The 25,329-nt window shown below is 35.6% G+C and overlaps 1 long non-coding RNA gene across 1 annotated transcript; it reads left to right on the top strand.

Annotated features, from left to right (window-relative positions):
• The first annotated feature begins 2,103 nt into the window (after nt 1–2,103).
• Nucleotides 2,104–25,217, top strand: LOC124890241. Its single transcript, XR_007049027.1, has 3 exons — nt 2,104–2,421; nt 8,355–9,048; nt 24,915–25,217. It is a non-coding gene; the product is annotated as an uncharacterized LOC124890241 (long non-coding RNA).
• The last annotated feature ends 112 nt before the right edge of the window (nt 25,218–25,329 follow it).

Raw genomic sequence — 25,329 nt, 5'->3', positions numbered from 1 at the left:
TGGTAAAGAAAATGATATCATAAAAAAATATGCAAGCAAAAACTAAAACACGCATTCAGGTAACTTTAAAATAATTTTACCAAATAATATGCATGTTTTGGCAACAATAGTACTTTGATTTCATGAAAGTTCCAATCCTTTGCATTGTGAAAAGGAATTATATTTTTGAGAATTTTTTCTAGATTTGTTGTGTGGGAGAATTAATAGGTTTCTATTCTGATATCGATCAAGTCTAATTAATTCTATTTTATTTTATAATATCTGACTATCTTAGACAAGTATGATTTTTTGATAAATTTTTGTTAAGTTATTTTTTGATTCAATTATTATTATCATCATCATCGTAGTAGTAGTAGTAATAGTTGAGCAGAGAGTTTATTGAAAATAATCTCTTATCCTATAATAGTAGTAGAATAGGTATAAGTTCTATGCGTACGTATGTTTTGTTGTTGCATATAGAAGTTGTGCTTGTATAGGCTACTATAATTGCTGGGATTTTGCTTGAACGTCCACCTGCACATCCACCGCCATTGAAAAAGTACGTATTTTATGATATCCTTTATCATATTCTCATAGCTATGAATTTGACTATATAAGATGAGTTGTTGCCTCACATAGTAGAGAAGCAAGTTAGATAATAGATTCAAGAGAAGGTTGCTAAACGTTCCTACTATTTTTTTTATTTTTTGTCTTTCATATTTTCTCCCATTACCTTTCTCACATCATTGCATATTAATTTCTTCCGAGAGAAGAGAGCGCAAACCTGAGGAAGCTACGCTATTGTAAGGCATTCAGTGAGGGATAACAAAGAAGATGTATGTTTCAGATACGCAAAAAAAGAGACGATTAAGAAGAATACAAAGATTTGCTGTTTTCTTTTTCTATGACATTGTGTTTATTGATCATGAATAACAAATCATTCTTTTGTTTTATATATGTGTGTTTTGACCCTTCACTTTTTATAAGTCGTCATAATAATTTTCAAGTTGTTTGTCTATGGATAAAAAGAAAAAAGTGATTTATAGTATGAGATTTCATAATTTATTTTAGAGGATTATTTAGATATATAGAGTGATTGGAGAAAATAGATGGACATCAAACTTTAGTCGTTAATGACATCATGGCCAAATAGATAGAAAATATAAGAAATTGAGATATTTTAGGTGTATTTTTGACCTCACTTAATTCATGAGTCATCATAATAATTTCAAGTTGTTTGTTGTAACACCCTCAAATTTTAAGTATTTTATTTTTGGCCTACCCGAGCTAGGAATATCGATTTTTGACTCAAATCATGTTCAAGAGTTTAAAAAGGGTAAATTGAGAGAGTTTCAAAAATTTTGAATGAAGTTCGGGATAGTTTTAGATTACGAAGGCAGTAAGCCTCCATAATAGCCCCGCGGCGCGGAAGGTAGTCACCACGATGAGCGACGCGGGCCTGTGTGTTTTTGCAGCCGTTTTGTTTAATTAAAAAGGGGAGAAGGGTAGTAAGGTCCTTTTACTCATACACGACTTTTAAAACATACAAGAACCAATTCTCATTAATTTTTCAATATGCAAAGGTCGTTATTCACTCTTAAACATCCTCTCTCAAAAATCCCTTTTCAACTCGAGGCTAGGATTCAAAGAGGTGATCATCTAGGGTTCATAGGGTGTTGCTTTCTTCCGATTCTCTTGGGTTTAAGGCATGTATCTATTTTCCTATACTTATACTTTTCTTAATTGCATGAATTGATTATAAATGCATGGTTTTAATGTAGGTTTTGGCATAGTTGAGGGCTTTTGACATGATTGCTCATTAAATTGACTTTCTGTGGATTATTATGCAATATTCATATTTGATAATTGATTTTGAACATTTTGGGGTGCATGAGAATGGTGAATAAATTTAGGGATCATATTTAAACCCCAATTTGATGATTTTGCCTTGCTTTATGGTTTGAAAACAATATGCCCTCAACCTATTTGTAAAATTGACAATGAATATGATTTTGTCACATAGTTGGCTTGTTCATTTGAACTAATGCATTGGTATAAAAGGTTATTAAAGCATGATTTAATCTTATTGAACTTGAGGTATGTGGAATTCCCGCACTACAAAAAATGGGTCTAATTGCGGGGAGTTTATTTACTGGGGTTATTTTAACCTCCATAAAATTACATGAAATGCGAGCATTAAAAATCTATTGCCAAAATTTATAAATTTATGGGGTTTTAACCCTCTTTATCCATAAAAAAAAATAGCGGTAAGTATTGGCATAAAAAAACACTTTCCCTCTTTTTTTAATTGGCCAATAATTTTCCCCCAAAATATTTTTTCTCTGATTTTCTCCAAAACCCCCAAATCGATTGACAACTTTTACCAAAATCTTATTCATTTCAGCGGGAGTGCATTTGCTAGAAGATCTCAACCACAAGTTCGTAAGTTAAGCTCCATTTTGTTTTGATTTTAGCATGTTCATGACCTGTTATTTTGGATTCAACTTGTAACACTAACAATATAAGCGATTGATACTCCAACCGGCCATTGCTACTCTGGTCGGCCATTGCTACTCCGGTCGGCCAGCTAAGTCGCACTGCTACCCTCTGGTTTCTCTTTGTTTGTGGTTTAAAGACTTGTCCTTTATAGTCCTTTATCACAAATTGCTTTCCTAGGGCCTTATTTGCAGAATATATTTTGATGTAGAGTTTGTGAATCGAGACTATGGTGGAGTGTCAATGGTGTTATCCATAATATTAAAAATGAATGAGTGAAAGAAATGTGTATTAATAGGAGCAAGATATGTTGAATGGAACAAAGATAGTTGTAATGAGGGCTAAAGGTACTTCTCCGGTTAGGTGTGTTTGGTATTAACTAAAGATTGATAATACCCTTAGCAAATTGGATTATATTTTGATGATGTTATTGAGTATTAAGAGCTGATAATATAATCTAAGCACTGGTTGGAGCGAGCGATATGGAGTAAGAGTTGAAGTAGTAGTTAAAAGAAATGACTTGTATCTCATAAGTGAGGAGAAGTTTCATTTCCTCCTTTGTGGAAAACATTTTTTCTTGGAAAATATTTCTAGTAACCAAAGACCAGAAAATAGCTTCTCAAATATGCTTCATCTTACAAAACACAGCTCAAAAAGACAGCCAGCTAAGGTAATTTTGTCATCAAAATTAGTTTCAGCAAGCTTAGCTTATGCTATTTTAGGCTTTATTTCAATATACTAACTGTATGCTTGTAAAAGTACATTGAGACTGTTTGTGCTAGTCAGTGAATGTATATCTATGTTGAGAATGAATAGATGGTAATAACTTATGTAGTTATAAGACTAAGATGTAGACCACACATTGCACTCTTCTCTTTTAGTACTTACACAAGATTAAGCTTGTGAAACGAAGAAGAATAGGGAGTATTATGGTGCTGTCACAACTTCCAAGCACAAGATGTAAAAGTATAGAATGTGATTGCCTCCAAGGTCTCAATGGAATGATTAATACCTATAAACTACTTGTTCCACAACCTTCAACAGTGACAGTTCCACCTGTGCTAACTGCACCAGCCAAAAAATAGCTAGCACTTGAGGCATATCCTTCCATATATGCTTTCCCAGGAGACCTGGAATATTCTTGTAACTGTTAGTTTCACATATCAGTGGAACCATATTATCAAATACATTAACACAGTAAAATAGTCTTATACTTCTGACCTCATTTTACAAAGAATCTATTCCAGCTACTAGTGTGCTCCACAAAGACACCAAATCACTCCATCAACTTTAGTGTCATTAACATAGTGTATTTTTGAAGGATTTTACACGGGTGCAATAATATTTTTGAAGAGTCCAAGCAACTTAGCCCGAGAGATAAAAAGGGAGTATAACTTTACAAGAACTAAAAAATGGTTATCTTAAGTTAGAACCAATTTCACACATCAAGTCACTTTAGATGTGGATTATGGCGGTAAGAATGTGGTAGTTGGGTTTCTTTCCCTATTTGATGGACTAGTATAAAATGTGGCATGCTTTATCGGTGGTACATGATTGATGCTAGTCTATAGGGTTGAACTTTAGATGTGGATTATGGCGGTAAGAATAGTAGTTTAAGATTAATGATGCATGTTTTGTGGGAGTAAGTGGTGGGATTGATTTAATGTGTACAATAGACTAGGTTGGCAACTTGTGGAGAAAGGAGTGAATAATTATGATATATATATATATATACATACACACACGCAAGACTAGTGTTAAAATGATAAATTATGGTTGAGTCATTAAGCGGATAAGAGCGTGGGTATATGAAGAATAAGTTAAACCTCAAGGTAGTATGTTGTTAGGTAAGGTTTTATGGTATAAGTGTCATGTGTACCTAGTTCATGTTCTTGAATTTGGTAGTACAGGAAAGACTAAGGAGTTGTTGTGTGATGTTCTTTAGAGCTAAATTAAGGAAATGTAGGTAGGCAGTATGTGCCTTTGGTATAGTTTTACAAATTTTGTTAAGTTTTATGTTATGCAATTAGAGGTTTAATGCGAGTACGTTAAGTGATGGAGAATAAATTATTATGTGATAAGGGATGTGGATATGTATGCTCATGAGAGTGTGAGTTGTAAGAAGATGGCTACAGAGGATAGTGTAAGTTAAGAGTAGCATTTCTGAAAAGTAATACCTTCAGAGTAGTTCATCAAGTAGAGTTTAACATTTATGTTTATAGTGATATCCCTTTTGTGTTGAGATTTGTGGCTATAGATTTGATGTGAGTTTATGTCTGCAAGTCTAGGATTGTGACTTTGATCTAAGGGGGAGATGATGAATTAAGATGGTTCCCAAATTTTCTTGTGGTGTCAAGTTTCAAGTAAGAATCATGATAAATCAATTCCTATTCAACCAAGCTCCTCCTACTTCAATTTGAATGGACATCTACTAATGTCTTATGCATTCAAGTCCTGCCTATGTCTAAGGTTTGAGCTCTCTATGTAATTCATGTCATGTTTCGACCTCCAATCTAGAAGCAATAATGTCCCCTAGTTATCAAATATTCCAAGTATCCAAGCTCTATGTTATGTTGTTCATGATCCATAAAAATCCACGTCTCACATAATTCTTAGTTCTAAGAAACTTTGATTTTTATATGTTACTGATTTATTTTACGTTGGAAAATTAGCCAAAGTGATAAGGTTAATGCAAACTTATGACTATCTTAGCTATGAAAATGAGATAATAGCTTTAAGTATCAATCCTTGTCTCCATCATTAACTTCATGAATTCTGACCTTATGATATACGACTCATGATGTAAGTGCTCATGTTTCTCATTATGGTCTGTCCTAAGAACTCATGCTGTGTTATGTTTATGCCTGAACTACTCTCTATTTATTTTCTAGACATCTGATGTATAAAGTACTTTGAGTCTATTGTATTGTATCTTCATCTCATATACCACTTTGAGTAGTGTAATAGGCATATGTTATAATCAAATAGTGTTTCTCCCTTTTATGATACTTATGCTCTGGTCTCTTAATGACCTTCCTTATGTTACTATGATGGTGGTTGTGGAAGCATAGTAATGTTGTAGGTAAGGAAGTAGATGTTTTTGAAGGCGAGAATTTTGATGTGATTTCTTGAGCTAAGGTTATAGGAGAAGGGGGAAGAAGGAGATGAACATTTATTATGTGAGATAGTTAGGAAGGAGATCTATGGTGAAAATCTTTGTAAGGGTGATTGAATTTGCTGGTCTTAGTGGGGAGATCCATGAAATAGGTGTAGTAATGATAGGATTGAAAGTTGTGATTGATGAAAACGCAATCCAATGTGTTATCTGGTTAGTACACCTTGATTTTAAAACTCGAGTGTGTCAGATAGTAGTGATAAGGTGAAGTTATTTTCTTAATGGGATGTAGAGTTCAGGGTCCCATAGCTTAAGCTAGCACTTTTTTTACTTCGAGTTAGGCTTTAACATAGAAGTACTATGCAGTGGGACTCAAATTCTTGTGGTTAGGTGTGTTATGGGAGAATTGTAAGTTGGATATGATGCAGTATGTTATTTATTGTTTGTGGCATAGTTGAGTAGTGTCTCTAGGTTTTATGTCTATTCATTGTATCTTGTAAGATAGAGAATGCTTCTATTTCTTATCTTCTACAAAATCTTATTTCATGATTTGCACAAATTTAAACCAAGCTTTTGATAACCAAATAAAATCATACCATATGTTTTGATGATTATGACCCTTAGAACTCATGTGCAAGGTCATCTCTATGTCAATTCTTATTATCTCACGCTTCATGTTTACACTTTTCACTAGGGGTTATCATGTAGCTCTTTGATGCCTTTGCATATTTTGTTGAGAAAAAATGTTAAATGTGAGGTCACGTTCCTTATTCCATACTTTTAGAGCTTCAATAAGTCCCTACCCATCATTCGGGGACGAATGATCCCAAGGGTGAGATAATGTAACACCCCGTATTTTTGGGCTAAATTTGAACCGTCTTTTCAATGTACATAGACCCGAATCCAATGTTTTCTAGTTAAATTTCCTTAGTGTGGGAACATCCTTGGAGATGAATGCACACCATAAGAATCTCCCAGCTCAAAAGTAAGTTGAGCACTTTCCTATTGATGGACTTTTAGTTGAAAATTTTACTTGGGTCAACTTCCAATGACTGTTTCTCCTAGGATATAAAGATTCATAAAGCCTATTATATATCAAATTAAATCCCTTCGAGTCTTCTTTCCAAAACCACCGACCATTTATCAATCGGAGTCCAGAGTAAAAAGTTATGAGTGTTTGAATGACCCACTGTCTAAGCTGTGCGATGGGGCATGCGACGCCCAACCTTGCCTTCGGCGATGGGGCGTGCATCGCCCATCCTTGCCTTAGGCGATGGGGTAAGCATCGCCCAGCCGAGGTTTAGCGGTGTAAAGCTCCATTTTTTAGTAAATTAAAGGGCAACAAAGTCTTTTTAAATCCAATAACCGTCCCTAAACATCTTTACATGAAATTAAAGTCCCTAAATACGTTTTAACACTATCAAATCCCTAGTTCATCTTCCAAAAACCCAAGAGGAGAAAAATAACCTAGGGTTTGGACATTTAAGCTTAAGGGGTCTATTTCTTTACAATTTTTTCATCATTAAGGTATGTGGCACTATCCTAAACTCCATGGACATAAGTTTTATCATTTTTTCAAATTATAAAGATTCATAATTACGTTTACTAGAAAGGTTTTGACATTGTTTTGAATAGTATGTATCATGAATTGTTTTGATGAAAGCATATGTTGTTTTGAACTCCTTTTTTATAAATTGAATTATAACTATGTATACATGAGCCTTCGATTGTCTTTTGAAGAGTTTAATTGAGAGCATGATTTATGAGACCTCACTCTCAGTGTGGATTTTTCTTGATTTATACGATATGTGGTATTCACTTGCATGATTTGAATTCCTACGTCAAATGATTGTTACCCAAACTTTGGTTGACATCAATTGTGAATTGATGATAGGGAGTCTTCTTTCCATAACTATACTCTTTGCAATAAAAAGAAGAATTATATGAGATTGAATAATTGACACGGACACCGCATGTTTATGCCTTGCGAAAAGAGGTTTTTTGCATAAGATTTCATGAGATTTCAAAATGAGGATTCTCTTACGATGTTATAAATCTTTTGGGTGGTAATTTGCATATTTTGAGTGAGAAAGGTTGTGGAATTGATATGAATGACTTGCAAGTCTGGGTATGACGATACCCGGTGATAGCGTGCCCTTAATAGAATAAGTGTTGAATGTTTTAAAGGTCTGAAACATGGTTTTAAAGAACTAAAAATTAGGCTTAAAGGGAGTTTGATAGTTACCCGAAGAAAGCTCGAGTTGGAACACTCAATGCTGGAAACCGTGATTTACCGACATGGGATTAGGTACCCTACTTTGTGATCTTGTGTACCTAGATTCATGTCGTCCCAATTTGAGACTATGGTTAGGAGCCCTGCTTTATGGTCTTGTGCACTACCATGACATGCTGATTTGATTTGGGTATTATGGCACCCTACTTTGTGTTCTTGCGTTTCTCCCTTACTGATACACGAATCCTTGAGATAAACTTAGATTGGGGGCTTGGTCGTCGAGTCAAGGGCGATCCTATATAGCCCGTGAGATGATCAGGATTGTAGGGCGTACCATCAAGATCAGAAGTAAATAAAGAATAAGTCACGATTTCCAAAAGTTGTTTGTAGTTCATTTCTGTATGCCCATGTGTTTTCACTTATGCATTATGCTCATTATTTTATGAAATACTCTCATTATTTTGTACAAAAACATGTTATTTTGGATTATTTTACATACCTGTACAATTGTATTTACCCCCTATATTTCAGGATCTGGGGCTTAGTCCCGCAGTCCTACTAAGCAGTAGATCATTACCAGATGTTTGAAGTTGGTGAGCCTCCCTTATTTCAGAAGGCCTTATTTCATATGATACTTTCATTGGGGTTTTAGTTTATGGTCCGACCGAGGGATTTGTCCCTGTTTCATACAGATGTTGTTTTTTGTTTATTAGAGATTTTGCAGACTTATGTTAGATAGTTTTGGGTCTTTATGAATTCATAACCATATCGTTTAGTTGAAATAATAAGATGACCATGATTCCAGTTTACTTTCGTATTTTGAATTTTTGGTGAATTATGCTTATAATTGCAAGTTATGAGGGCTCTCAGGCCTTGAAGGTTCAGGATGCCTTTTTGTCCAGAGCCTCAGTTCGGGGCATGACACGAACCTAAACATCAAATATCAAACCTACGACGTCGACCACAATTTCCATTTTGTCTCAAACCCAATTATTTTTCTAAGGCGTTTTGGTGATGGGCTTGACTAGTCGTTGTTGTTTCTGGTAAGAATCGACATGAACCAGATTTATTCTTCTTTTTTGACAGAGATGAGTCATTTTCTGGTGGAATTAGCACTAAAGGATCAATTTTGGTATGTGATGATTGCTAATAGTGTTTTAGGTGGGTTTGGTCACTGGTTTTGCTGCCTGTGGAGTTCATCGGTGACTGTTGTCGCATATCGAAGGTTCGGCGATCTTAACAGTGACTGCTAATTTTTTTCTCTTTAATCTATTCTTTCTCCCCTTTTCTTCTCATTCAATCACCGTATATTGACCTTAATATTTTCCCCTAATACCCCTCCTTTCTCGATTCTCTCAATTGATCTCTATTTTTTGTCTTCTCTATCCATCCCTTCTCTTTTTTTTGTATATTGTGTGTGTATATCAAAATTGATCAGTATGCGAGTCTATCCTATTTTTTCTCTGTTTGTTTGAATTTTGGAATAAAAAAATCCAGTTGCCTCTAGCCTCTATTCTATGTTGCTGTGTGTATATATGGTGAGGTGAGTCTGTATCGTGTGAGAGTGTGTATGTGTTTTGTTGAATGGTAAAAACTGTGAGGGGTAGGGGTATTTAAGGGTAGTGGTGGTTATTTTTTTGTAGGGTGAAGTGTCCAAAGTTGTTATGAGTTTGTTGGATTTGTTCTGTGGATTCTTATGGTGGATTTATTAAATGGGTGAGTTTGTATGGTAATGATATGCTAAACGAATAACATTTTAATAGTGTGATGTTTGGGAGGGAAAAAATTACGTGTCTACATTATACCTCTCTTTGTTTGTGAACACAAAGTGTTTGCAGACAAAGATGTAGACAACGAGACAATTTTGACCCAACCATTATTCAAAAGGGAGACAAAGAAGGACAGAGTTCCACCTAGTCTTGAGTTAGGACATCATACCCATCCAAGTTATGAGGGACTTAAGTCATAGGTATATCAAAGGGTTAGAAGGATAGGGACTATACCGAGTTGGAGAGTCGAGTGAGGACCTGTCAAGGATTCGGTCCGCGGCCCTGTCATTACATAAAATTTAAAATTACAAGTTAAAAAGAAAAATGAAATTACAAAAATCCTATCTATGCAGCATCTCTTGATTCTTGTCTTGAGTCTCTGATGCTTTCAAAAGTGACAAAAGATTTGATCTTATTTGGGTTGAACTTGAGAATAGATTCGTTCTCCATACAAAATTTGGTGTTGGAGATAAACTTGAACATTGACCATGTTCATTCATGTGGGAGTTCTGTACATTAAATTTGAATTTAAAGATCTTTACCCTATTCTCCAGTAGGGCTCCTGACTTATAATTTCTTCATTTTGTTGATTTATTTTCCATTTCCTTACCCTATTCTCCAGGCGGACTCCTGAATTACTATTTTTTTAATCTTTTGATTTTCAATTTCATCACCCTGTTCTTCGGGTGGGCTCTCAACTTGTAATTTCCTCACTTTATTGACTTTAAATGTCATCATCGTATTCTCCGAGCGGGCTCCTAACTTTCTATTTCCTCTCCTTGTTGATTTGCAACTTTCACACCCTGTTCTCCAGGAGAGTTCCTGAACTCAAAATCAAAACTAGAACAAACATTATCCCAGACAAAGATTATTATAAAGAGAGATTCCATTTTCCAGAAAAGTAAAATCCCATTTTCTAGGAGGGTCTAAAAGTGAAGTTCCAAGTAACATGAATTAAATTTTTCACCAGTTTATCATTAAAAACTTTTGTAGGTGTCAAACTCAATCACCATTACTTGCAAAATGCGTAAGGCAAGGGTGACTCAAAACTCTAATCAATGAATTCATCTCTTGAGGATAATGAGGTGTGTCTCTTAGGGGTTACATGGAAAGACTCGACTAGAAAGTGTGACTTCTAGGAGTAAAGGTTCAAGTTAGGAATTGTGTCACCTAACAAGTGAAACTTGAATACCCAACAAGGAAGTGTGTCTCATAAGGATCAAGAGGAATGACTCGAATAGAAAGTGTATTTTATAAGAGTCAAGGCTTAAGCAAGGAAGTATGTCTCCTAAGGGTCAAGTGGAATGAATAGATAGAAAGTTTATTTTCTAGGAGTCAAGGCTTAAGTTAGGAAGTGAACCATCTAACAAGAAAAACTTGAATACCAACAAGGAAGTGTGTCTCCTAAGGGTCAAGTGGAATGACTCAACTAGAAAGTTCGTTTTCTAGGAGTCAAGGCTTAAGTTAGGAAGTGAACCACCTAACAAATAAAACTTGAATACCAATAAGAAAGTGTGTCTCTTAAGGGTCAGGTGGAATGACTCGACTAGAAAATCCATTTTCTAGGAGTCAATGCTTAAGTTAGGAAGTGAGCCACCGAACAAGCAAAACTTGAATACCAACAAGGAAGAGTGTCTGCTAAGGGTCAAGTGGAATGACTCAATTATAAGTGAACCACCTAATAAGCGAAACTTGAATACCAACAAGTAAGTGTCTCCTATGGTCCAAGTGGAATGACTCGGCTAGAAAGTTCATTTTCTAGGAGTCAAGGATTAAGTTAGGAAGTGAACAACCTAACAAGAGAAACTTGAATACCAACAAGGAAGTGTGTCTCCTAAGGGTCAAGTGGAATAACTCGACTAGAAAGTTCATTTTCTAGGGGTCAAGGCTTAAGTTAGGAAATGAACCACCTAACAAATAAAACTTGAATACCAATAACGAAGTGTGTATCCTAAGGGTTAAATGGAATGACTCGACTAAAAATTTCATTTTATAGGAGTCAAGGTTTAAGTTAAGAAGAGAACCATATAACAAGAGAAACTTGAATACCGGCAAGGAAGTGTGTCTCCTAAGGGTCAAGCGGAATAACTCGACTAAAAAGTTCATTTTCTAGGAGTCAAGTCTTAAGTTAGGAAGTTAACCACCTAACAAGATAAACTTGAATACCAACAAGGAAGTGTTTCTCCTAAGGGTCAAGTAGAATGACTGGACTAGAAAGTTCATTTTCTAGGAGTCAAGGCTTAAGTTGGGAAGTGAACCACCTAACAAGTAAAACTTGAATTACCCTGACAAGAAATTGAATATCCTAACAGTTAACTACTCAGCTATAAAGTATATTTTCTAGGAGTAAAAGCTTAAGTTAGGAAGTGTATTTTCTAGCAAGAGAAAGTTGAATACCCAACAAGGAATTCTGTCTCCTAGGGATATTGGATTATGAGTATTTACCATTATTTTGATTACCAAAACTATGTAGCAATACTGCCTCTTGCATTCTCCAAAGTGAGGCAATGTGCCTTTTGATATTTTAGGCTCTGGAGTCCTTGATTTAAAGGCAAAATTTGTTCTTATTTAATACAAAAAGAACTAGTGAGTTTAAGAACATGGTGGTTGGCTTGCGGCTTTAGCTTATTGAGGTAATTGTTCTTCTCTTGTCCCTTGTAATCTTTCTTTAAACTATTGACATATCCTGGTATTGCTGCACAATTGATCCAAATTCAAATTATTAAGAGTGACTCTTTGCTATGTTTCTCAGATAACCCCCTTTAAATCTTGGTATTTCCACCAATCTCCCAAATTTGTCTGTTGACAACAACTTTCCGCATGCCTTGTTTGGACTGATAATCATGCTTCTTTCAAGTGTTGATGTTTTTTTCTTTCTTTGTGTAATTGAAGAAGTTGGTAGCCAGTTTTGAATTCTTTTCTCACTTGCTTTGACATTGATTTGACTCAAGACACAAGAAAAATGACTTTTCATTTGAATAACTCACTCAATAAAATAAAAAATAGAAAAAATAGAAAAGAAAGAAAAGACAATGAATGTCCCCCTTGAAATAGAGAAAAAAAAATTTGTCTGGGCATTTTGGATTAAGATACCTGATCTTTTCATCTAATCTTTCATCAATTGTTGTTGAGTTGATGACTCTAAAATTGAGTTTCTTTCATATGTAAATTTCACCCACAGACCTCATTCGGCTAGTGACGCCTTGAAGTGGTTTTGCTAACAGGCCTCTCTCAGTTTCTTTACATCAGCTCACCATTGCCTTACGGTGCCCGTGAGGGTTTTTCCCAACAAGATTCGGTCATTTTTGTTTTTTCCAACTCATAATCGTCTTATGGTTCCCATGAGGGTTTTCTCCAATAAGACTCTCTCATTTCATTCTCTCAACTCACAATCGTCTTACGGTGCCCGTGAGGATTTTCTCCAATAAGCCTTAACATCCTCAAATATTGATCTAAAGATCTTTCTTTTGTTGTAACTTGGCTTTTGGATAAGGTTAGAAGAAAGGATGGCATGAGGCCCAAACAACACTTGAAGTGGGGTGGGACTTACAACTTTTTAAATTGACTCAAACAATGGAAATTAACTCATGCTCCAGTTTCTTTGGACTAGGTAATTCCCAATTGTTTATTTGGTTGGATCGAACCCAGAGTAGGACTGCTTATGTATATCACACTCGAAAGAGGAGAATTGGGTCAAACGTAGTTCTGGTAATTTGTTGTTTTTCTTGATTTTGATTTCTTTTTTTTTGTTTGTTGACTCTTTTTCTCTTTGAGACTTTTTTGACTCTATTTTTCATGGCGATCATCTCTTTTTCTTTTTGACACATTTTTTTCTCTTTTTTTTTTAAAACTTTTCTGACTCTATTCTTTTACTCGACACTTTTTCTTAAACTTTGCTGACTCTATCTTGATTCCAAAAGAAAGGCATGAAAGAAAATAGAACTAAAGTTCAAACGGGCTAAACGAAGGATGACTTAATGTTTGGATAGCATAATGAAATGTCTTCTTCATATCAATCCTTAAAAATGCAAGTATATATCATGCAATATGAAAGTGAAAGATGAAGATCATTTGTGATATTTTTTCCAGCACTAACTTTAACTAAACTTGTGCATCGCAGCATACAAATCTACCTTTGTTGTACATTCCTCACATTGTATGACTCATGATTTCGTTGAGCTGATTTTCTTTTTATTCCTCTTGATATAGGATCGCGCATCTACCGTTTGACCTAATTGAGATATGCCTTTTAATTGCTGACCAAGATATTCATGTAATTCTCAAAATAATTTCCTTAATTTTCAAAAAAGGCTTCAACTTGGTCACCCAATGTCTCAACACTCTTTCTATTTTCTCAAGCTTTTTATAACTTTATCCCTCTGATTCAAAGTTCATTCTTAAACTGAATTTTAAGATCTAGCTGTAAATTCCGCCAGCATGTCATATCACTAGAATCACTATAAAATCTACTAGTAAAGAAAACAAACAAAAAACACATATTTAAAACACAAAGGAAAAAGTGACACTCCATTTAGTTCAAATGAAAGATAGAAGGATTTGAACATAAATGACAAAGGGACAAAACAAGATAGATCCCAAACTATAATCCTGAAATAATTTGGATAACAGAAAAGAAAAGAAAAAAAACTACCAGACCTTTTCCTAGTAGGGAGAGGAGTGGCTTCTCAATTGTTGAGCCTGGTATCTTAGCCACTGGTTTGCATATCAGCATGACTAGAGCTTCCACCACTGCCAGGCACATTCTCTTCAATAAATAATTTCTGGATCTCCATGCTTAACTCATTGCTTTGTGCATTACTGTGCGTTGATGAAGGATTTTTTGTGTCCTTTGTAGTGTCAATGTTTTGCACTACAATCAATTTTTATTGAATTATCCTCTCTATTTCTCTTTTCAAAGCACTACAATCTCCAATACTGTGACCCTGAACATCAGAATGATATGTACATCGTACACGAGGATCAAAATTTCTTGAATGTGGATCAGGAGTACACCCAAGGAGAGAGTGATCATGCCCAACTCTCTCAATCTCCAGAGTAAACTGGCATACAATTTCTCAATTAGTGTACAATTATCCTTTGAGTTCATCCATTTTGCAAACCCTGGCCTTAGTTAAAACTTGAACTTAGAAGTTTCTTGATAAATATGTGAGGGTCGAGGATAATGTTGAGGGGCCGGTGCATGCCATTGTGGATAAGAAGACCGATGAACATATAACTGTGCATTGTCCAAAGGATACTAAGGAAGTGGAATGGAATATCTTGGATTTTGAAAAGAGGAACCTTGTTGCAGGTGAATATGTGGATTTGATGTGTATGCTCGGGATTAAGACTAACAATATTGCTGAGTTGGACCTCTCGAGCTCTGCTTTTCCCCTGGAACAATAATAGATACATTTTCTTTCTTCTTCCATTCAGTTTCCCTTAATTGATTGCAATATCGTCCCAAATATTTCACGACATCCTCATGTCCATCATGCTTCTCAAATTTTGATATCTCAAAGCTTGGAGGAAGTTTGACACTTTAAGACATGCCCCAGTCTTTATATTAAACATCTTCTTTACCCGCAACTCTTAGGAAACGTTTTATAGTATTTTCTGCACTCTTTATTTTTCCAACCATTTTCTCTTGCTCTTCTGGCATGCCAAGCTTCTTGGTAAGAAATTTTAGTGGTCCACTTAACTTAAAAGTAGGCTCAGGAGTATAGCAATGATCATCAAGAGTATTGAACATGGTTTCACCAACGGCATGAGAAAGCACAATCATTGGACAGATAGACAATGTGGAAGCCTCAGTATAGGATTGAGCAACAAAATCATAGACGATATGTGGTATTGTGAATATAGTAGGCTTATACTGATGATCTAGAGAAAGAGTGGTAGAAGTATTGGGATGCAGTTGACGTGGAATAAATTTTGAGGCATGTTGTGGTACATTAACAACAGTAGGAAACTGATTTTACGATTTTGATGGAAAACTCAAGGTATTTGTAGGATCAATAGCAGGAAATGAAGGAGGAGGCAACCCACTGGCCCAAGCTCGGTGCATTTGTCATTTGTTGCCTTAGTCTCAAAATCTCTTGCTTTAAACTCTCATTTTTCCAACTCTTTGTCTGATCCATGATATCACTCTTTATATCTTTGTTGGACATGACTAACTCTTCCTAATACTTGGTGTGATGTGTAGGACCAACCAGATTGCCACAAACCAACCACCTTAAACGAACTGAACAAGTGATAACAAATGTGTTAGATTCAACACCTTTTCAAAATCTATTTTCTCCTTTTTGAAAAGATCACCGAACCCTAGAAGGGTGTCTATGTATCTCACCCCAAGAGGGGAGAATCAGGTGTGCGTAGTTCGTGAAGTTTGACCAAAAAATAACCAGTCAAACTCTCTTTCTTTTTCTTTTTCTTGAAACTTTTAAGAAAATAAGAAAATAACAAATTGTCAAAAGAATTGGCGAAAATCATTTTGCATTTTTCAGATTTAAATCCCTATACAAAATGAAACCTATGATTACTAAAGAACAATCTTTCTGGGTTTTTAAATTTTAATTTCATATGAAAATAAAACTTGAAGTTATTAAAGGAAAAATCTTTTTTTAGTTTTCCGTTAAATATGTATATGAAACAACTACTCTAAATGAAGAGTGAAATTTATTTTTTTTGGATTTTTTAAAATAACATTAGCGAACCCTAGAAGGGCTGCCTACATATCTCACTCTTAAGAGAGAAGAATCAGGTGTGCATAGTTCATCCAGATTGGGTAATTAAACAATAACGGACAGACTGAACCACAACTTGATAGACACGACCAAGACTGACGATGAAATACGTCAATAAAATCTTTTTTTGGATTTTTAATTTGACACTTCACATAAAACTGACAACAACAACTATGAAAGAAAGATCTTTTTGGTATTTTCGTTATATGAAATGTGCAAACTACCATCTTTTTATTAATTTTCTTTTATAAAAAGCTCCTATAAAAGAATCATTTCTTTTAATTTTCTTTTTGAAATTTTAGATTATGAATACTTGTTAAAGGAAATAATGACAGAATATTTTTGATGTTTTATTTTTTTAAGAAAATGAGTGCAAAAGGTAAAAAAATTTATTTGACTTTTTGAATTTTAAAAAACAAAAGTCATAAAGAACTCTGAAAAACTAAGAAACTCATTTTTTCAATTTTTTTCCAACCTTTCCTTGCCAACCCACTTTTCTTTAATTTTAGCACACATTTTCCCCTAAATTAGTCCATCAAATGACCCTGTTACCCTTAAAGATGCAATAATTAGCATGTAGGAATGATTTAGGGGGGAGTCTCCTATAAAGGATCAAGTGGGTCTCGCTAGGTCTCAATATGATCCAGATAAGCATGATCTAAAGGTTGACCTAGGCTGAGATCCACTAACAAGGCTGTTCGGGGGAGCATATTGTCGATAGTGGCTGCGAGAGCTTTCCACCTACTTCATACATCTGACAGCTCCCTTATTAAAATAAGGGTGACTCAAATAGAGTTCGTATACACAACGTGTACTTCTGGACTTGTTGTGAAAGAATTGACTTGGGGTAATGCATATGATGCCAGATATAAAGTGGTAAACACATAAAAGAAAAACTATAAACACGTAGCACTCAGTAATGATAAAACAATAACACAAATGATAACACAAACAAAGCATCTACACACCTATAGTATCAAACTAAGCCGATATCACTCAAAATAAAGCTTAAATTCTAAAAATCTCCAGTAGTGTCATCAGAGCTGTCATACCCTCTTTTACCCCAAAAAAGATTAATTTTATGTTTGAAAGGGTTTTATTATTAAGTGACAAAAAGTAAAATTTGTTTTAAAAAAAATTGATACGTTTAAACTCAGAGTCTCCACTTGGCATAAATCGGGTATACCAAGTCACCTTTGGAAATCCTTTTCAAAATGATTTGACTCTAAAAACTGATCCACGAATAGAGATTCTAGTTAAGGAATTCTGTTAACTAAGAGAAAAGTGTTAGGCATCCCTCGGTCCTGTGGTTCGACTACAGTCGCTCCGTAGAGTATATGAGCTAGTATGACACCATGGAATGTATAAACCAACAAAACACACAATGAGAAAACAAATAATTAAATAGTCAAAAGTCCAAAAAATAATGTCCATTCCAATTTATTACAACCAAAATAAAACCTAAAATATCCTAACTAAGCTTTACCTGATGCCTCGGGAGTTGATTAAGAACATCTTCCGCCTGCATAATACGTTGGGTCAGTCCAGATATATTCACCTGCTATTATGTATTTGCCCGTTGATTTCAGTCATCCATTTTGAATATACCCACCTCTAATCTTATCTCTTATTGCACATATCTTTCTCCAATACTAACTACTATTTAAGTTAACTTGGTATGGGCATCATTCTTCCCTTTTAAGTAGATATGGTTCACCCATACCACCCATAGATTGTCTTTTTTCTCGGCTATGTTCCAGACATACTTAGCTAAAGCAGCCTTATTCCAAGCTATAATGTCTGTTATACCTAACCCTTATTCTTTCTTTATTTTGCATACAACCTCCCAGGCAATAAGGGGGACTCTTGTGGTGTTCATTTTTTCATCCTATAAAAAGTTTCTAAAAATAGATATAATTGCTTTGAGTACCTTCTTTGGTAGCACGAACACAGTTGGCCAGTACATGTGCAAGTGCAGTAGCATAGAGATTATCAATAGTGTTCTTCCGGTGTAAGATAAGTTTCTTGTACTCCATGTTGTTATTCTTATGGTAAGCTTATCAATCAGACTGTACAATCATTAACTGACAACTTCTGGACAAGATTGGGATCCCCAAGTATCGAAATGGCAGTTCCTCTCGTTTATAGCCTGTAATATTGCACAAGTCATCAACATGATATTCTTCCATATTTCCACTAAATATATTTGACTTGGATGCATTAGTGGTTAACCCTGAAGCATTGGAAAAATATTTCAATCCTTTTAAAAGTAGCACAGCTACTTGAATTTCACCCTTACAGAATATGAGCAGATCATCCGCGAAGCAAAGATGGGTCAACCTCATATTCTTGCACTTTGTGTGGTATTCAAATCCTACAGTAGTTGCTGCCACTTCAAGTATTCTCGTTAAATATTCCATGAAAACCATGAATAGCAAAGGGGACATAGGGTCTCATTGTCGTAGGCCTCTCATCCCTTCTATATTCCCATAGTTATCTCCATTAATTGCTATAGTATATTGAGTGGTTGTAATGCATTCCATGATCCATCCAATAAACTTTGTTGGGAATTGTAAAGCTTAAAGCATTTCCTTCACAAAATTCTACTCTACCGAGTCGTAATCCTTCAAGTGAATTTTCATTAAACAACTCTTAGTGGATGAATTTCTCTTGTATAACCTCACTAGATCCTGAAAAATGAGCACCTTTTGTACTATTGTTCTCCCTTGTATAAAAGCACTTTGGTTAGGGGATATGATACTTGGAAACACCTTCCTTAATCGACTGCAAATCACTTTTGAAATAACTTTCTATATTGTATTGCAACAAACAATTGGCCTATAATCACCAATAGCTACTGCATGGGTTCCTTTTGGGATAACTGTGCTCAATGTATTATTAATCTTCTTTAACATTCTCCCATTCTGAAAAAATTCTTGCACTATCCCAATCAAGTCCTATCCAACAATGTCCCAAGCATCCTTAAAAAATTGACTCCCATAGCCATCTGGACCAGGGGATTTATCACCAGGTATATACCGTAATGCTTTCTTAATTTCCCCTGCAATTACTGGCTGAATAAGTGTCAGTCCCATGTTATATATTAGAACTGCTCTCTTTTTTATTAATTCCCCATTCACATGATCTCTTTCAATGTTTGAAGAGCCTAGCACATTTGAATAAAAGTCAGTAAATGCCTTTGCTATCCCCTCAAGTTCATCCTGCATTTTGCCATCTTTATCTATCACTAAAAAAATTCTATTTGCATTCATTCTGGCTTTAATATAGTTATGAAAAAGTTTTGTATTTTGATCCCCAGCTTGCAGCCATAGTATTTTGCTTTTTTGTCTAAGTCTCTAGCTTGTTGCCATTGGGTACAAGTTTAACCTTCTCTTCAATCAAACTACCATTCTTGGGATCCTTTTTTATCATTGCTTGATAATTCTTAAGTTTTTGCATCATTTCTGTTGCCTTATTCTTCACATCCGCAAATCTGTTTTTATTCAAATCTTTCAGAACTCTTTGTAGTCTATGCAATTTTCCCACCATTTGATATATACATGTGCCTAAAATGTTTTTTTCCCAACTTCTTCCTACTTTCTCCTTGTAATACTTAGTCAAACTCCACATATTAAAGTAACGAAACATGCTTTCATAATGCTGATTTCTATTTTCCCATCTTACCACAGCTAGACAGTGATCAAACAATCCCTTACTAAAGAATTGTACCTAGGCAGCTGGTAGTTCAACCATCCATTCCATATTAACCAGGACTCTATCAATTCTACTTAGCACTCTGCCTTCACCCAATTATTTATTGTTCTATGTGTAGAATACCCTTGTGGGCTGAGGATCCTGCAGCACACATTTAGAACCACAATCTGAAAACTCCTTTATTTCTGAGTATCTGACTGGGCTCCCTACTCTTTTATTAAAATTTAAGACGTTAAAATCTCCCATAACTGCCCATGGTTCACAAATTGTTCCTAGGACAGCTTTCAAGTTGCTCCATAGGTCTCGTCTTATCCTTATATCGTTAAAATCATACACTAACGAAAACCATAATACCTTGTTAGTACCAATATGTCTCACTTTACTATGAATCATTTGTGTTGTGACCACCTGTATCTCTACCTCATATATCCCTGGTTTCCATAACACCCATATTCTTCCTCCTTTGTGTTGTGACAAGTTTGTTGTGAATAACCAGCGTTTACATAGATTAAGAGAGACTTTACCTGCTTGTGCTCTCTTAACCCTTGTTTCCAGGAGACCAAACAATCCTATCTGAGAATTATGAAGAAACAACTTATCCTCATTCTACTTAGCAGACTTGTTTATCCCCCAGACATTCTAGAAGCCTATTCTATCCATGGAGAGGGGGGATCTTCCCATCCTCTCCATGTCCTGGTCCCTTAACTCCCTGCACTTCAATTGGGATTGAAGTACTGGTACTATTTTGCCTCTCTGTCTCATTACTATTATTTTTATCCAGTGCCTTGAATGTATTGCCAGTAGGTACATATGACTATGTAAACTTTAGTTGATGTTGAGGAGCTCTATTTTGTCTAGATATTGTCCAATCATATGGTTTATCCACCTTACTTGGTTCACCGTTAGTCCCCTTATTCATCTGTTGGTGTTCTTCTTGGTCGATGGCTAGTTCTTGATTATCCTTTTTTGTCAAATCTGTACTTACATTCTCAGCCTTATCCTGTGCGTTTTGAGCTACCATAGTCTCTACCCCTATTCTTTTAGCTTGCCTTCTTGATTCACTATCTGTTTTTTCATTTTCTTTCTACATTCAGCATGTCATGCCCAAAGTTGTTACAACTTTTACACAAAATTGGTTTCCACTCATATTCTATAATTTGCTCTACTATTCCCCCTATTTCATTCTCAAATATCATATTCTCCGAATAAGCTTGATTTGGGGACATCTCAATCAGAACTCTTGCATAAACAAGTCGCTCTTTTCTCATGGTTGCACTGTCTTCCTTTAATGGCTTCCTGACAAGCCCAACAATTTTACTTAGGGTTGTTTGTCCCCAATATTTGATATCCAGCCCCATCAATCTGATCTACAATGGAATTTTTTCAATATTTTCCTTCTTATAGTCCATATCTGGCCTCCAGGGTAGGATAACCACAGGTTTCTTATCGAACATTCGTACCCCTTCCTCCACTACTTTCGTACGATTCTCCAATGTGTGGAATCGAACTACAAAAACACCTCAATTTAGTTGTACGACCTTATTAATTCCCAGATTTCCCCAAATTCATTTGAAGTATTCTTCCATGACCACCAATGGCGGATTTGAACCCATTACACAACATATCACTGATGTTCGCCAATATTCCAACTCTTCTTTAATGTGATCCAGGGTAATTTTGATGTGTTCACTACCATTTCTCTGCTCCTTCAAGTTTAGGTCAAATCCTTCATCTTCTGGTACTTTACCCACTGTTCTACTCCATAGCTTTCCAACTGGACTTTGTGTTTGACTTGATTCTATTACCTCACCTTTTTCCTGTTCCACTTGCATTGCCCCCGAATCTAGCTACAATTGACTTGTCAACAACGTTAGTGGATGGAGATGGAAAGGTTCAATCCCAGCTATGACATTAGGATTTTTAAATTTCTTATCATCTGTTGTTTGAGGTACTCCCTTCTGTTTACCTCCCCTGACATTTTGCCCCCTTCCCCTTGCTATCGTCTTCCTCGGCATCAGTTCTCACTGGGAGGAACTCTCATGTAGAGAGAGAAAGTAGAGAGAAGTATTTTTTTATATCCGTCGGGGCATTCTCTGATGAATAAATACAATTTTCTCGGGGCATTCAACATCCAAATAGAGTATAAAGAATTTAGATGCGATGGAATAAAAGTCATTCAACACATTCAAACATTCAACAATCCACAATCCCTAAGTTTTGCCTACCCCAATCTTAAGATTTGCCTAACAATTCACGACCTAAAACATGATACTATCGAGATCGACATAATCGACGTTCATTTCAATTTAAACAACCATCAATGAATCGAAATAAACCAACATTCATTTTTTTTTCAATTTTTAATTCGGTCCCAATTTCATTCTCAATCAATGACAAATAATTCTTCGGCTATTAATTCATTCTTTCCCTTTTTGATTTTTAAAATTTTGATCAAACATTATCAACATACACATAATAAAGATGCAAACATGCTAAGAACACAAGTCATTCACACCCACAACAAACAACCAAAATTCAAAATAGAGCGAGAATAAAAGTGAATCTCAATGTTTTTTCAATTGAAATTGCTCCTTCCGACTAGAACCACGACAAAAATCTAGAACCAAACCGCAACATTGAATCTCAAACTGAAGACTTTGAATCTTGATATCAGTTTTGTCCCAAACTTGGTTGCTTTTATCAAGCATTTTGGCGCTGGGTTTGACTGTCGTTGTTGTTTTCAGTAATAAGCGACAAGAAACAAAGTTGTTCTTATTTTTCGATAGCGATGAGCTATTTTCTGGTGGAATTAGAACTAAGGGATCAGTTTTGGTGGGTGATGATTTCTAATAATGGAGTTTTGGGTGGGTTTGGTCACTGATTTTGCTGCCTATGGAGTTCTCCGGTGACTGTTGTTGCATCACCGTAGTTCCAACGAGCTTAACAGTGGAGACTAATTTTTTTTTATCTCTAATCTGTTCTCTCTCTCCCCATTTCTTCTCATTCAATCACTGTGTGTCGACCTTACTATTTTCCCCCTTATACCTCTCTTTACAGATCTCTCTCAATCAATGACAAATAATTTTTTGGCTATTAATTCATCCTTTCCTTTTTTGATTTTTAAAATTTTGATCAAACATCATTAACATACACAGAATAAAGATGCAAACATGCTAAGAACACAAGTCATTCACACCCACAACAAACAACCAAAATTCAAAATAGAATAGAGAGCGAGAATACAAGTGAACCTCAATGTTTTATCAATTGAAATTGCTCCTTCCGACTAGAACCATGACAAAAATCTGGAACCAAACCTCAACATTGAATCTCAAACCGAAGACTTCAATCTCAATATCAGTTTTGTCCCAAACTCGGTTGTTTTTATAAGGCATTTTGTCCCAAATTCTTATTTTTCAATAGCAATGAGCTGTTTTCTGGTGGAATTAGCGTTAAGGGATTGGTTTTGGTGGGTGATGATTTCTAATGGAGTTTTGGGTGGGTTTGGTCACTGGTTTTGCTGCCTATGGAGTTCTCCGATGACTGTTGTTACATCATCGTAGTTCCAATGAGCTTAATAGTGGAGACTAATTTTTTTCTCTCTAATCTGTTCTCTCTCTCCCCGTTTCTTCTCATTTAATCACTGTGTGTCGACCTTACTATTTTCCCTCTTATACCCCTCTTTACAAATCTTTCTCAATTTCAATTTGTTTTCCATCTTCTCTATCCACCCCTTCCCCTTTTTTGTACATTGTGTGTGTATATCAAAATGAAGGTGTATGTGAGTCTATCCTATCTTCTCTCCGTGTGCATGAATTTTGGAATAAAAAAATCCAGTCACCTCGTTATTTTGTTGTGTGTATATATGGTGAGGTGAGTTTATATCATGTGAGAGTGTGTGTGTTTTGTTGAATGGTAGAAAACATGAGGGGTAGGGGTATGTGAGGGTAGTGGTGGTTATTTTTTGTTACGGTGAGGTGTCCAAAGTTGTTATGAATTTGTTGGATTTGTTCTTTGGATTCTTGTGGTGGAAGTATTAAATGGGTGAGTGTGTATTGTAATGATACGGTAAACAGAGTGAATTTTGACAGTGTAATATTCGAGAGGAATAAAATTATGTGTCTATATTGGTTAGAGTCCCAAATGACTAAGAGTTGATATGGCATAATAATGAACTTGCAATTGATGTTGGTATGGTGATACCAACGGGATGGATTAATGTATAATTGGTTCAATTAATGAGAATGCATGTTAAATGCTTTAATTGAGACTAAAAGAGGGTTGGGTAGCTAACCGTGAAAGGTGGAGATTTTGGGTGGATCGACACTGGAAACCGCACTAGCCGGTGCAGAGGTTGTTATGGCTTGAGGGTTTGATTCCCCTTGCTTGCGACTAGGTGGTTCGAGTCCACCTTATCTTTATTACTATGAGTGGAGGTTTCAAGTCCCCCAAATCACATTTCATGATCGGGTGTAGTCACCTTAGTATATGATTAGATGGTTCAAGTCCCTCGTGCATATATATATAATCTTTCTCCAATTCGTGCGGCTACATGCATTGAGACCCGATCAGAGGGTGAGAACTGGAGACCATATAGCCCGTGGGTACTATTATTATGATGATTAGGCTACACGGTCCAGGTTAAGATTTTAAAGTTCATGCTAAATCGTATTTCCTTTTCCGGCATATGATATATATATATATGTATGTATGTATATATGTATTTGTATTTGATAATACACATAGAATTTCACTGGTTTTGAATCATTATCCATGAAATTATTTGTTTCCTTATCCCTGAGTTACATGCTAGTGCTCCAACCGCTAACCGTCTTCAGATGTTGTATTCCCACGTGATGCAGGATTTGGCCATATTTCTACTATTTCTGCATAGTGACTAGGATTCAGGAGCAGTTCGTGAGTTGAACTGAAGTGTTGAGCTTCCATACATAGAAAGTGTACATTTCATGTTTGGTCTCTTATGTCTCAGACTTATTTTTTGCTATAGTCAGGGGCATGTCCCGACACTTTATTGGTATTCGATTTTGCTATATGCTTTGTTGGATACTGTGGACATGGGTATGGTGGTTGTCTTTTGGTATTAGTTTTGATACTATGGAAGTTTCGGATATTGATTTTATATAGAATTTTGAGTTTATCATTCATGTCTTGCTTTATATTGGTATTCATCCGCTGCTAGGTGTTCATGGTTGTATTGGAATAGGCTCAGGGGGCGATCTCCAGTCCTCATGGACTTGAGATGCCCGTCGCGAACAG

The sequence above is a fragment of the Capsicum annuum genome, unplaced genomic scaffold, assembly GCF_002878395.1.
Source record: "Capsicum annuum cultivar UCD-10X-F1 unplaced genomic scaffold, UCD10Xv1.1 ctg1489, whole genome shotgun sequence".
Taxonomy (NCBI): domain Eukaryota; kingdom Viridiplantae; phylum Streptophyta; class Magnoliopsida; order Solanales; family Solanaceae; genus Capsicum; species Capsicum annuum.
Note: the sequence above shows the minus strand (reverse complement) of the source record. Positions and strands in the feature narration are given on the sequence as shown.